At 41.6% G+C, this 12,463-nt stretch overlaps 1 protein-coding gene across 2 annotated transcripts in view; it reads right to left on the minus strand.

The window, feature by feature from the left end:
• The window catches only part of PC (pyruvate carboxylase), a 342,511-nt gene extending 330,249 nt beyond the window's left edge, over positions 1-12,262 (minus strand). The window contains exon 1 of one of the 2 annotated variants that reach the window (XM_073578487.1): positions 12,139-12,262. The gene's annotated coding sequence lies outside the window, so the exon portion shown is untranslated. Of the gene's footprint in view, positions 1-8,999; positions 9,111-12,138 lie in introns of those variants that run through there. The other variant, XM_073578486.1, reaches the window with a different exon arrangement.
• Between the last annotated feature and the right edge of the window lie 201 nt (positions 12,263-12,463).

A 12,463-nucleotide genomic window follows, 5' to 3' on the forward strand; every position in this document is an offset into this window, starting at 1 on the left:
TTACGACTCATCATGGGCAGATCATCAAAAGTCCTGAAGATTAAAGGGATTGGTTTTTTAAACTTGGCTCTGCATGGTTTCTAGTGATGAGCGAACATGCTGAGATGAGGTGTTATCTGAGCATGCTCGGGTGCTAACCGAGGGTCTTCGGCGTGCTCGAATGCTATGTTCAAGTCCCCGCGGCTGCATGTCTTGCTGCTGTTCGACACATGCAGGGATTATCTAGCAAAGAGGCAATGCCTGCATGTGTTGCGGCTGCCGAAAAGCGGCGAGAAATGCAACCATGGGGACTCGAACATATTTTTCGAGCACGCTAAAGACCCTCGGTTAGCACCAGAGCATGCTCAGATAACACCTTATCCCATCACGTTCCCGTGGTTTCCTTATGAGGCAGTCTCCTTTCTTCCTCTCCAGGTCACTAATTGCCTTCAGTGGTCACCTCCTGCCATCTCCACCAGAGGAATGGAGACTGGTGGGGATTGAGTGGTGAGTACATTTTTTAAAGATTATTTTTGGATTGGTTTAAAAAAAATAAAGAATGGACAACTACTTTAATGCCATGTTCATGCCCAACACCGGCGTTTGCCTTCCTTTGCCTTGTGACTAGACATCTTACGGTGTCTTGTAGAGATGGTACAAATCGATTTACAGGACCAGATCCATCATATTAGTGATAGAAGCCCGGAAAGCTGCGTATTACGTGACGTCATCCCCAGCTTCAGGTTTGATTAGCCAGCTGGCACGACATCATCATAGCGGCGTGATGCACATGTGACATTGCGCCAGACCAGCAGATCAAAAGAAGAGCAGGTAAAAGGATATTTTCAGGGCTTCCATCCAGAGGCCACAGATCACTGACGTGGTCAATGGACCAAAACGTGGGATTCACATCAACTCTAGTAAATAGATATTCCTTAAGGTTGGTATAAATGGGTTAGGAGTAGTGATGAGTGAACGTGCTGGGATAAGGTGTTATCTGAGCATGCTCGAGTGTCTTTGGCGTGCTCAGTTATTATGTTCGAGTCCCCGCGGCTGCATGTCTCGCTGGCTGTTTGACAGCAGGAACACATACAGGGATTATTTCCTGTTTGTTAGACAATCCCTGCATGTGTTGCAGCTGTCGAACAGCCGCAAGACAAGCAGCCGTGGGGACTCGAACATATTCGTTTAGCACCTGAACATGTTCGCTCATCACTACTGTCCTCTTCTTCCTTGATTGACAGTGCTGTCTCTATTGTAATATCATACAGGATAGTTAATCAATGGAGAAGTAGTGGACAGCCTCTTTTAAGGCTGAAGCATAAATGATAAACCCGATTGTCTCTGCGCTGTCCACATGTAGGAGTGATCATTGGTAGACCCATTTTGATGCAGCTGTCGAACAGCCGCGAGACATGCCGCCGCGGGGCTCGAACATATTATTCGAGCACGCCGAAGACCCTCGGTTATCACCAGAGCATGCTCAGATAATGCCTTATCCCAGCACGTTTGCTCATTACTAGTTAGGAGCACATTTCTGCCCATAACCAGTGCTAATGGACAATAAAAGCCGTCAATCTGCTGTTTACAACCCTTTTACAAACGCCAATACTTATTTTATGAGGACGGAATGATCATTATATGTTGTTTAACAAACTACGGATTACAGGATGTAAAAAATGCTTTAGGGTATGAAAAATTAGGTCTCTTATCTGCCTAAGTTTGGTACCAGTAAAGTGCTTGATGCTCAATTTCATATACTTAGGTGTTAGCACCCCGGGGTGCTAACACCTATCTGGAAGAATAGGACATATAAGTTTATCGCACTAGACCAAATCATTTTGGAAATGCAGCGGATTTACAGCAGACTTCACCCTTAACATAGCAAAAGATGGAATCTGCAATGAAATTCCACAGCTTAAATTGACAAAATGGAAATCTGCACCACAGCTAAATTTAATCTGCAGGTTTTCTTTCTTCTGCAGCGCGAGGATGACATTTAGTGAAATCTCATTGACTTTGCTTATAAGGTTGGATTCGCACTCAGCAAATTTTATTGCATGCTGAAAATCGGTTAAATTCCTCTGAAAGGCTTTTATTTTGGTGGCAGGAACTTGCTTTTGTGCCGTACAATCTGCAGGCTGTGCTTCCTTATATCCTGTGGATTTTTTGCAGATGGCTAAATCTGTCATGTATTCACCAGAAGGATAAGGATTTGCAGAAATGTCTCCATGCATGACAGGGGGTTGTTTCTGCAGCATGTGCAGATGGAAATTTTTCCAACAAATCTGCCTTTTAGGGCAAGTGCAGACGACCATATCTGAAAAAATATCCATCTGTCCAAGACAACGTATGTATACCGCATCCATCCGAGAAAATCGGGCAGATTATGCTAATCATAATCTGATCAGATATTAACCACAAATAGTTACCTGGCATTTATTGGACATCCTAAAGAAGCTGAGCAAAACGCGCGTCGGGGCAGAGGGATGCCATTGTATTTATAGCGATCTACACTGACATGTAAAAAATGTTCCACTGTTATGCCCATTGATTGCACGCTCCCAGTTTCCTAACAATAATGCATTTCCGAAATGCCACCACACATTAGTCCGTTACGTGCAACAGGTCTCAGACACCAATAGAGCATGCAGCTCAAATAGCACTAATGTTTTTTTTCCTGTATTTTTTGGATCTCAGAATGGTGGTTATTGTGGACTTTTTATGTATGTATCCTGATCGTTATGTATACCATGGGTTAGTGTCCCTCTTTTCTTTATTCAGCACCTTTCTATTTTAATTGTTTTTATTAGAAATACATAAATAAAATAGTATGTTTTATGAAGAAGCTTGTACTTCATCTTTACCTAGGTAAAAACTTACCATTAGGTAACTTTTTGCGGTTAATAAATTATTGGTTGAAGTTTAAACCCATTTATTTAGGGCAGTTTTGATATTAAGAGGACAAAAACTTGTGACACTCATACTCTGATTAGAATGTAAACCAATAATTGGATATATATACTCATATCTATATTATGCAAATATCAAATACTGGAGGTACCCAAAATACAACATATAAAGCTTATTACCACACCAAGCATTACAATAAAAAATATCTACCAAATCAATTTAATATATAAGTGCAATCTTTATTATTACATCAGACACAACACTACAAAAATTACATAAAATAAACCCCATAAAAAAACCCTTAAAAACTGAGACTAGAGGGCAGTGCGTTAATAAATTATTACCGGCATTCATATATCAAGCATCAGAAAGTATAAAGATGTGAAAAATCTCTCAAATATATCATTAACCAGAAGCTTGCATCAGTGTATACACAATGTTTGCCTATGAGACATTGTAAATACCTAACTAGATTCAGGGGTCTCCATAAACTGGTTTAACTAGACAAAGATAAACAATGTGTCTCACATAGCTCAGATTAACCCTTAGTACAGGTAGAGACAGCTAAACAAAACTAGACAGATTTATACACACCATGTGCCATTTTGATATCAGACTACACTGCCCACTACCCCAACGCGCGTTTCGCATGCAGCTTCATCAGGGGTTCAGAGTGTGGTCATAGTGCGATCTGATTTTCTTAGATGTAGAGAATTAGAAAAAAAAAAGTTTCTCTATCTTCTCCTTTCAGTCTGTCCGTGAAAATGTCATCGTTGTGGTTTACTGACCACAATATCGGAGGTAGTCCCCAGAGGGCGCTGTGGTGCCTGAGAGAGCAGCACCTGGAAAATGGGGACCTGCCAGAAAGCGGGGACGGTGCTGCAAAGTGCTGTGCACAGGACGGATAGTGCCCCGCCGGTGGCACGGCACCCGGAGGGAGGATGAACGTGCCGGCAGAGACGAGGCAGAGGAACGTGCGCCGAACCTTGAACGTGCAGATAAGGGGTGAGACGAGAACGTAGTCAAAAGTAGCCAACGGGTCAAAACCAGACGGGAGCGCAGTAGCCAGAGGGGAGAAACGGAGGGATGATCAGGGACGAGCCAAGGGGTCAGAAAACCGGGAGAATCTAAACAGTAACAAAACAGAGGACGGTCATCATACACACAACGCATACAGAGGCACAACGATATCAGCAGAGTAAATTAGGTCAGCTGCTCAAGCCGAGGGACCAGAAATATCACCGACAGCGGACCTCAGTTGGATGGCAACTAAATAGTCGCCCTAACCCCAGAGAGAGGCAAATTAGATGAACCTCTGTCTGATCAGAACAGGATAAGAACAAAACTCCATCTTGGATCAAGACAGTCATCTGAGAGTGATCCAATGTTTTCCACGTATCAATGGGCATGAATGGGTGAGTGCCATCTGATTCGGAGGCAAATCGTGTGTGCTGTAATCTATTCTTTGGATCGATTTGGTCAGAGGAAAAAAAAACAATAGGTCATGTGCACGGCTCCAAAGAATAACATGGGGACAAATGATATCTGTCAAAACCACTCAGATGAGTTATACGGCCGTCTGCTTGAGCCCTTATAGACACACCCTAAGTGTTATCACATTATACCAATGGGGCTACACAATGACTTTGGTCATGGTACGGAAGATTCGTGGTCTGAATACGCATTGTGATGTCCTACCTGGCCACGGACTCTGAACCCTGAACTCACTGACCTCAGAAAGTTATGGATTTTGGGTCTGGAGCCACGTGGCGGTCCACACTTGGACTGTGAATCTCAGAAGTGAGTAACTTGATTAAGTTGGAGAATTTTTGCAGCTTGCATGTCAGGGTTTAGACCAACCTGCTGGTCACAACAATCACATTCACTTACATTACAATGTGATGTAGTAATGGTATAATTCGACCTTTCTCCATGCAAGTGTGAGTCATGACCGAAGTTGCCATGTAACCCCTGCCAGAACTTCGGGGTTAGAGGTTACAGGAGTCTATCAAAAGTAGGAACAAAAGATTAATGGGAAGCAAATTATGGGAGAAGGGAAAAATAAAATGTTTCATTAACCGTCTTAGCTCAAGCCACTCTGAATCCTCAGCCAACGTCTTAAATGGTTGACCGGTCACAGGTGTCGCATCCACCAATCATTTACTTCATAAAAGAAGCCGATAATTGGAGTATATAAAAGGGAATCTGTCACCTACTTTTGGCGGGCGCTGAAAACGAGGTCGGTCCGGTCTAATGGGTGGTGTTCCGGATGTTTGCCGCCTCCCCATCCTTGGCCGGCGTCCACAGTTTTTTGAGGAATAGGAGTAGGTGTCCACCATTTTTTTCGCGTGCGCTAAGCATTCTTGGCTCGCGCACGCGCAGTATGCTTTGCCCAACTGCGGGCAAAGCTGAAAAGCCTGACTGCGCATGCACCGGTTAACTAAGCCCCGGAAGTATTTTGCTGTGTTCCAGGGCTTAGTTAACCGGCGCATGTGCAGTCAGGCTTTTCGGCTTTGTCCGCAGTTGGGCAAAGCATACTGCGCGTGGGCGAGCCAAGAATGCTTAGCGCACGCGCAAAAAATGGCGGACACCTACTCCTATTCCTCAAAACACTGGGGAGGATGGGGAGGCGGCAAACATCCGGAACACCGCCCATAGGACCGGACCGACCTCGTTTTCAGCGCCCGCCAAAAGTAGGTGACAGATTCCCATTAGAGATTTGTAATTTCCTGCAATTTAAGCTCCGATCACCGCACGTCATCTACTGTAGCTTGGCACTTCAAGTACTATATACTAAGAAATAAGGACAAGGTAACAATTTTAGCAATAATCAACTAAGAATATATCTGCTAAAATGTTTCACTCTTTAAGCCGCCGGCTCTCAGAAAAAAAAAAGGTATAAAAACGGTAACTTCGTGTTCTCAGCGCCGGCTGCCCACATTTATGTATAGAAAATACATTTACAGTTACATTACTGGAAAGAAAAAAAAAGTGGAAAATTATATTGAAAAATAAATTTTTTTTTTGCATTTTGAATGGGCTTCTATACAATACCTAACTGTGACTGCCGCCTGCCAGCTTTCAGGTCAGCTTCTTTTTAAGAACGATGGAATTGCTTGCTAAGGTTAAGCTAGATCAAGGGAAATACCATTATGAAAAGCACAGCATTTCCCTAAACATACATAAAACTGTCACGTGATTCAGAAATTAGAGAAAGGAAGTGATGAGTGGAAACTAGTTATAACATATAAGAAAATATCGAGCCGGTGACAATGGGTCTACCAATGATCACTCCTACATGTGGCCGGCACGGAGACAATCGGGTTTATCATTTATGATTCAGCCTTAAAAGAGGCTGTTCACTACTTCTCCATTGATTAACTATCCTGTATGATATTACAATCGAGACAGCACTGTCAATCAAGGAAGAGGAGGACAGTAGTGATGAGCGAGCATGCTCGGGTGCTAACCGGGTGTCCTCACTGTGCTCAAAAAATATGTTCGAGTCCCCGAGGCTGAATGTCTCGCGCATGTTCCACACCCACAACACATGCAAGGATTACCTAACAAACCGGCAATCCCTGCTGAAATAACTTTTAAACTTGCTTAAAAGTCATAATTTTCAGCAGCACGTAAACAGTATATGTGCTGCCGAAAATATTATGTCTCTGCAGCACAATAGCAATCGTATTAATTATTGCTCTGTTCGAATGGAAGTGTTGTCGGCCTATCTAAAAACGCCATTAAGTGATCTTAGTCATGTACTGGTAGCAATCGGCCAGTAAATGTAACCCAAAAAACATTGCATATATCAGCAGAACGAACGCATATAAGAAAATTTGTAGTATATCTTTCTCCACTTCTGGAAGGGAGAAGAAGAGTGAGGAACAGGGAGAGGCAGAGAAAAATATTTGTGCTGAAGCAATTTGTTATCTCACTCCATAGCTGGATGCACAGCTACACTGCTCAGCGCTGCTGTATAATGTCCTCCTGCTGATGCTTCTGTTTGTTACAGAGAAAGATCAGGAATACGTCTCTCTGTGTGTGTGCTGTGTATGGGGGACATCATAGAAGTTAGTCTCTACTCAGTAGCTCAGAAATTTAGGAATAAAGCCTGCAGAGGTGAAAACTGGTAAAAAAAAAATTGCAGGATTCAAGTCATATAGTGGCCAGGAATAGTGTTATTCTTCATCAACACACTGATTAATGCTTATTCTAAGTTACCTGAAATCACAGACCGGCTTTACGCAATGAAGTCTGTCTCACTTTTCCTCTATTGTTTACCCTTTAAATGTCATAATTTGGGCATCTGTCCAAGCAGACTAACCTTACCTGTGTGAAAACAACCCCTGTTCCATGAATGACATAACACTAGTTGGAAGGACGATGCCTTCACCTGATTGTATCATATACTGGCATTAACCCAATTCCAGAGACTGCAAATGATGTTAAAGGGAACCTGTCACCCATATTTTGTTACCCAACCTGAGAGCATCATAATGTAGAGGCAGAGACCCTGATTCCACCAATGTGTCACTTACAATACTGCCTGCTGTCATTTCGATAAAATCACTGTTTTCTCTGCTGCAGATCTAGCAGTTCTCTAATGCTGAGCTCTGTATAACCCCGCTCACACCACTGAATGGCAGCTTTCTGCCTATGCACAAGGTACACAGAAACCTGCCAATCACTGGTGTAGGCGAGTTTAGACATGGCAGCAGGTTTACTAGTCCTCTACATATAATCTACTGCTGATAAAACTGTGATTTTATTAAAACTATACTAAGCAGCCCAATAAGTGAAACATCACTGGAATCAGGATCTCTGTCCCTACATCATGTTGCTTTCAGATTAGTTGGCAAAACCCTGGTGACAGAAGTAATTTCCCTTCATATCGTAAGAATAAAACAGGTGACCAAGATAAGAGCTAACTACAGTATACATTCTGAGTTGTGTGCCTTGTACACACGTCTGCGATGCAGTAAAGTCTGCGAGCCCTTTATTTTTTTACTATGAGAATTTATTCCAATATTTAAAGGGGACCTGTCACTTATCACACATATGTATTTTTTTGTATCTGCTGTAAATGCCACTGTTCTCCTGAATTTGCCGCTATTTTTCTTGTGCTCCTGCTCCTCTCCAATCCTGAGATATGACCCCTTAATTTCTGTATGTAAATCTAGTATTTTAAGATATATGGGCGTGGTTTGTCAAAAATACACCCACAGAAAATTGAGAACCACGCCCACTTTGCTGGAAAAAAAAGACTAGATTTACATTCAGAGAGAAGAGGCCATATCTCGGGAACGGAGAGGCGCAGGAACAAAAGAAAAACAGCGTCGGATTCTAGAGAACAGCGGCATTGAAACGATATATATATATATTTATGTCAAATGACAGATCCTATTTAAGGTACAGTTTTTGTCTGGTGCTCTGTTCACACTGGTGTCTTAGGTCTATGACGAAGACGACATTAGTTATGATCAGGTAGAATGCATCATGATCTGGGATGATCCATTATGATCTAACAAAATCCATTTTTCCCTATTGACATAAATAAGGTTTCTGTCCAATATCTGTGAATAAAGCATATAAAGAGGAGCAAATCAGCCCACGACCATCCCCGTTCCTACATGTTCCCAGGCATGGATAAAAACTCATCTGTTCCCTGCTGACAAGCGCTCTCTGCTACGACATCAGCCCTTTTCTGCTGTCAGACGCTGATCCGAGAGCAGCACGTGGGGCTGACAGCAGAAGAAATCTTCAAAATGCAAGCAATTCGAAACTTCGCTTTCAGTTTAGATCTTCCACATTTTGGATAAAAGTTTCCCGAAAATCCTGTTACAGTTTATGATTATTATCTTGCGAGTTTTAAGTTGTAAAAATATCATTGAAAAATAAAATCTTAAAACTAAAAAAAAAAGTTTTGAAACGTTTGAAGTTTACTTAAAAAAAAATAAAAAAATTACACTTTCTTTGCAAGCGAGCAACGATGAACCAAGGGGGGGCAAATAACCGTCCCTGTAATTTTTTTTGTTTTTTTTGTCTTATCAATGTGTTTTACTGCTATATAACAGCTATGACGACTCGAAGGCTCCAGTACGTACCGTGGAGTGGGCTCCTCTGTGGTCTGCTCAGGGTTTAGGAGAAGCTGTGCTGACTGCTGACTTTATACACGTGGAGTCAAACAACGAGTTCTACTACATGTGAGATAAGTATTTGTACTTTGTGCCCCAGGGGAAGCAAACACATTTCATCATGGATCCAGTGGGCTTGTCTTACCGGAGGAGCGGCACGAGAAAGTGATTGCACTATATCCTTCTCTGATAACTCTGTGATAAACAAATGTACTGTACGCCCAGGCACTGTACTCTAAAGGGCCCCCAAATATTGCAATATTTAATACTATTGGTCTTTTCATATAGGCTAAAAGGGACTTTTTGTGCCCCTTAGGCTCCAAGGCCTGGGTGCGATTGCAAGCATTGTAATTATTCCAGTTACTCCTGGGTGTAATGTGCGTCCTGTATTAAGATTTATCCAAAATGGCCAAAAGGACAAAAATATGCAAACAGAAACAAAAAAAAGGAAGTATGGACCCCAAAAACAGAAACAAAAAAAAGGAAGTATGGACCCCAAAAACAGAAACAAAAAAAAGGAAGTATGGACCCCAAAAACAGAAACAAAAAAAGGAAGTATGGACCCCAAAAACAAACAAAAAAAGGAAGTATGTACCCCAAAAACAGAAACAAAAAAAGGAAGTATGGACCCCAAAAACAGAAACAAAAAAAGCAAGTATGGACCCCAAAAACAGAAACAAAAAAAAGGAAGTATGGACCCCAAAACAGAAACAAAAAAAGGAAGTATGGACCCCAAAAACAGAAACAAAAAAAGGAAGTATGGACCCCAAAAACAGAGACATAAAAAGGAAGTATGGACCCCAAATAAAGAAACAAAAAAAGGAAGTATGGACCCCATAAACAGAAACAAAAAAGGAAGTATGGACCCCAAAAACAGAAACAAAAAAAGGAAGTATGGACCCCAAAAACAGAAACAAAAAAAAGGAAGTATGGACCCCAAAAACAGAAACAAAAAAAGGAAGTATGGACCCCAAAAACAGAAACAAAAAAGAAGTATGGACCCCAAAAGCAGAAACATAAAAAGGAAGTATGAACCCCAAAAACAGAAACAAAAAAAGGAAGTATGGACCCCAAAAACAGAAACATAAAAAGGAAGTATGGACCCCAAAACCAGAAACAAAAAAAAGGAAGTATGGACCCCAAAACCAGAAACAAAAAAATGAAGTATGGACCCCAAAAACAGAAACAAAAAAAGGACGTATGGACCCCAAAAACAGAGACATAAAAAGGAAGTATGGATCCCAAATAAAGAAACAAAAAAAGGAAGTATGGACCCCATAAACAGAAACAAAAAAAGGAAGTATGGACCCCATAAACAGAAACAAAAAAGGAAGTATGGACCCCAAAAACAGAAACAAAAAAAGGAAGTATGGACCCCAAAAACAGAAACAAAAAAAAGGAAGTATGGACCCCAAAAACAGAAACAAAAAAAGGAAGTATGGACCCCAAAAACAGAAACAAAAAAGAAGTATGGACCCCAAAAGCAGAAACATAAAAAGGAAGTATGAACCCCAAAAACAGAAACAAAAAAAGGAAGTATGGACCCCAAAAACAGAAACATAAAAAGGAAGTATGGACCCCAAAACCAGAAACAAAAAAAGAAGTATGGACCCCAAAACCAGAAACAAAAAAATGAAGTATGGACCCCAAAAACAGAAACAAAAAAAGGACGTATGGACCCCAAAAACAGAGACATAAAAAGGAAGTATGGATCCCAAATAAAGAAACAAAAAAAGGAAGTATGGACCCCATAAACAGAAACAAAAAAAGGAAGTATGGACCCCAAAAACGGAAACAAAAAAAAGGAAGTATGGACCCCAAAAACAGAAACAAAAAAAAGGAAGTATGGACCCCAAAAACAGAAACAAAAAAACCTATACTGTAGCGGATTGTATCATGACTCCTTTTCTCTGTTTTGCTATTTTACATCTGTTATTACTGTCCCTGATTTTTTAAAAGTGTTCTTTTATAGCGCAGCTCCGCGTATGCTGAGGAGGCAGGTCTAGTCCGGCGGGGCGTCATTTGTCCCTCCGACTTGTGCTTCCTCAGATCCTCTAATCGCACCTTCCCGGATTGACCATCTCCATCCAATCCCCATGAGGTAGGACTGTTGGACATCTTGTGCACGCACATGTCATGATGGCAGTCTTACCATAAGCTATATACTGACCTCAAACAATAGATGTTTAATGGAGCATCTTCTCACGTAGACTCACCTCTTACTTCAGTCACCCACCTCTGTTGCTGTCTATCACGCATGTCTGATTTTAGACTGCCGGAGATATACCACCGGCTGACATGTTACCCAGTAGCTTTCTCGTACAGAACTCAGGAGCTCGACCGAGAGAGCCCTCCTGTGTATGGGAGAGTCGGATGAGATGGCTTTGGCCGAATGGCCAGCCGAAGCATCAGCCATGTGTATGGCCGACTTTACTGCATTGATAGAATCTTTCTATGGCCTAGAACAGTGTTCCTCAACTCCAGTCCTCAAGAGCCACCAACAGATCATGTTTTCAGGAATTCCTTAGTATGGCCCAGGTGATAATGACAGGACCTGCACAGGCAATAATTCCATCACCTGGTCAATACTAATGAAATCCTGAAAACATGACTTGTTGGTGGCTCTTGAGCACTGGAGTTGAGGAACACTGGGGTAGAATGTCTTCGAGTGGAGAGTTCCGTTTCTTGTTTCTCCAAATTACTAAAAAAGATAAAGCTTAAATTGGCCTAGTTTTTATGACCCTATAACAGTGACCTCAATGTCTATATGCAAATAACATCCTTTCTTGTAAACTGGTTATGCAACTTTAAATACGTACATCCTTAAACCATCAGTACAAGACCTGCCGGCTCTACGAGAAGGACTACCGGGAACACAGGTCACGGGGGGGCAGTTGCCTATGTGTGACTTTTTTTTTACAACATGCCATTTTGATCATAACAAGTGTTTTTCTCTCAAGTTTTACCTTTACTCCAACAAAGAACACAGATAACAGAAAAACAGAACAATATTATTCGGAGCAGTGACACAAATGCAGTTGCTGTAAAGAAGAGGTTCACCGATGACTATGATTTTTGGCCTGTGAAGATTACTGCACAGATAACTCACCTCCTTCCAGAAGATTTCCAAGAGTCCTTGTCCTTGAAGGAACGACACCAGAACAGAATGTGAAAAAAAGTGTGAATTTACTTAGACATTTCTTCTTCCTTATAGTCTGAGCTGATGCACGTCCACCTGCACGTTATCTCCTCCTCCTGTTGTGAGTGAGAACGGGTGAGAATATTAAAGAGAATAGACCCCACAAGGCTAAAAGAAGCCCCAAAAAATGCTGAAAAAATGAGTAAAAAAAAAAAAAAAAAAAACTGCTTAGGAAACTAAAAAACAAAAAAAAGCACACAAAAAAAACCCACCAGAAAAAAGACTGCCTGAAAAA

Source organism: Dendrobates tinctorius, unplaced genomic scaffold (assembly GCF_039654945.1).
Source record: "Dendrobates tinctorius isolate UK_male_01 unplaced genomic scaffold, ASM3965494v1 ptg000059l, whole genome shotgun sequence".
Lineage (NCBI taxonomy): Eukaryota > Metazoa > Chordata > Amphibia > Anura > Dendrobatidae > Dendrobates > Dendrobates tinctorius.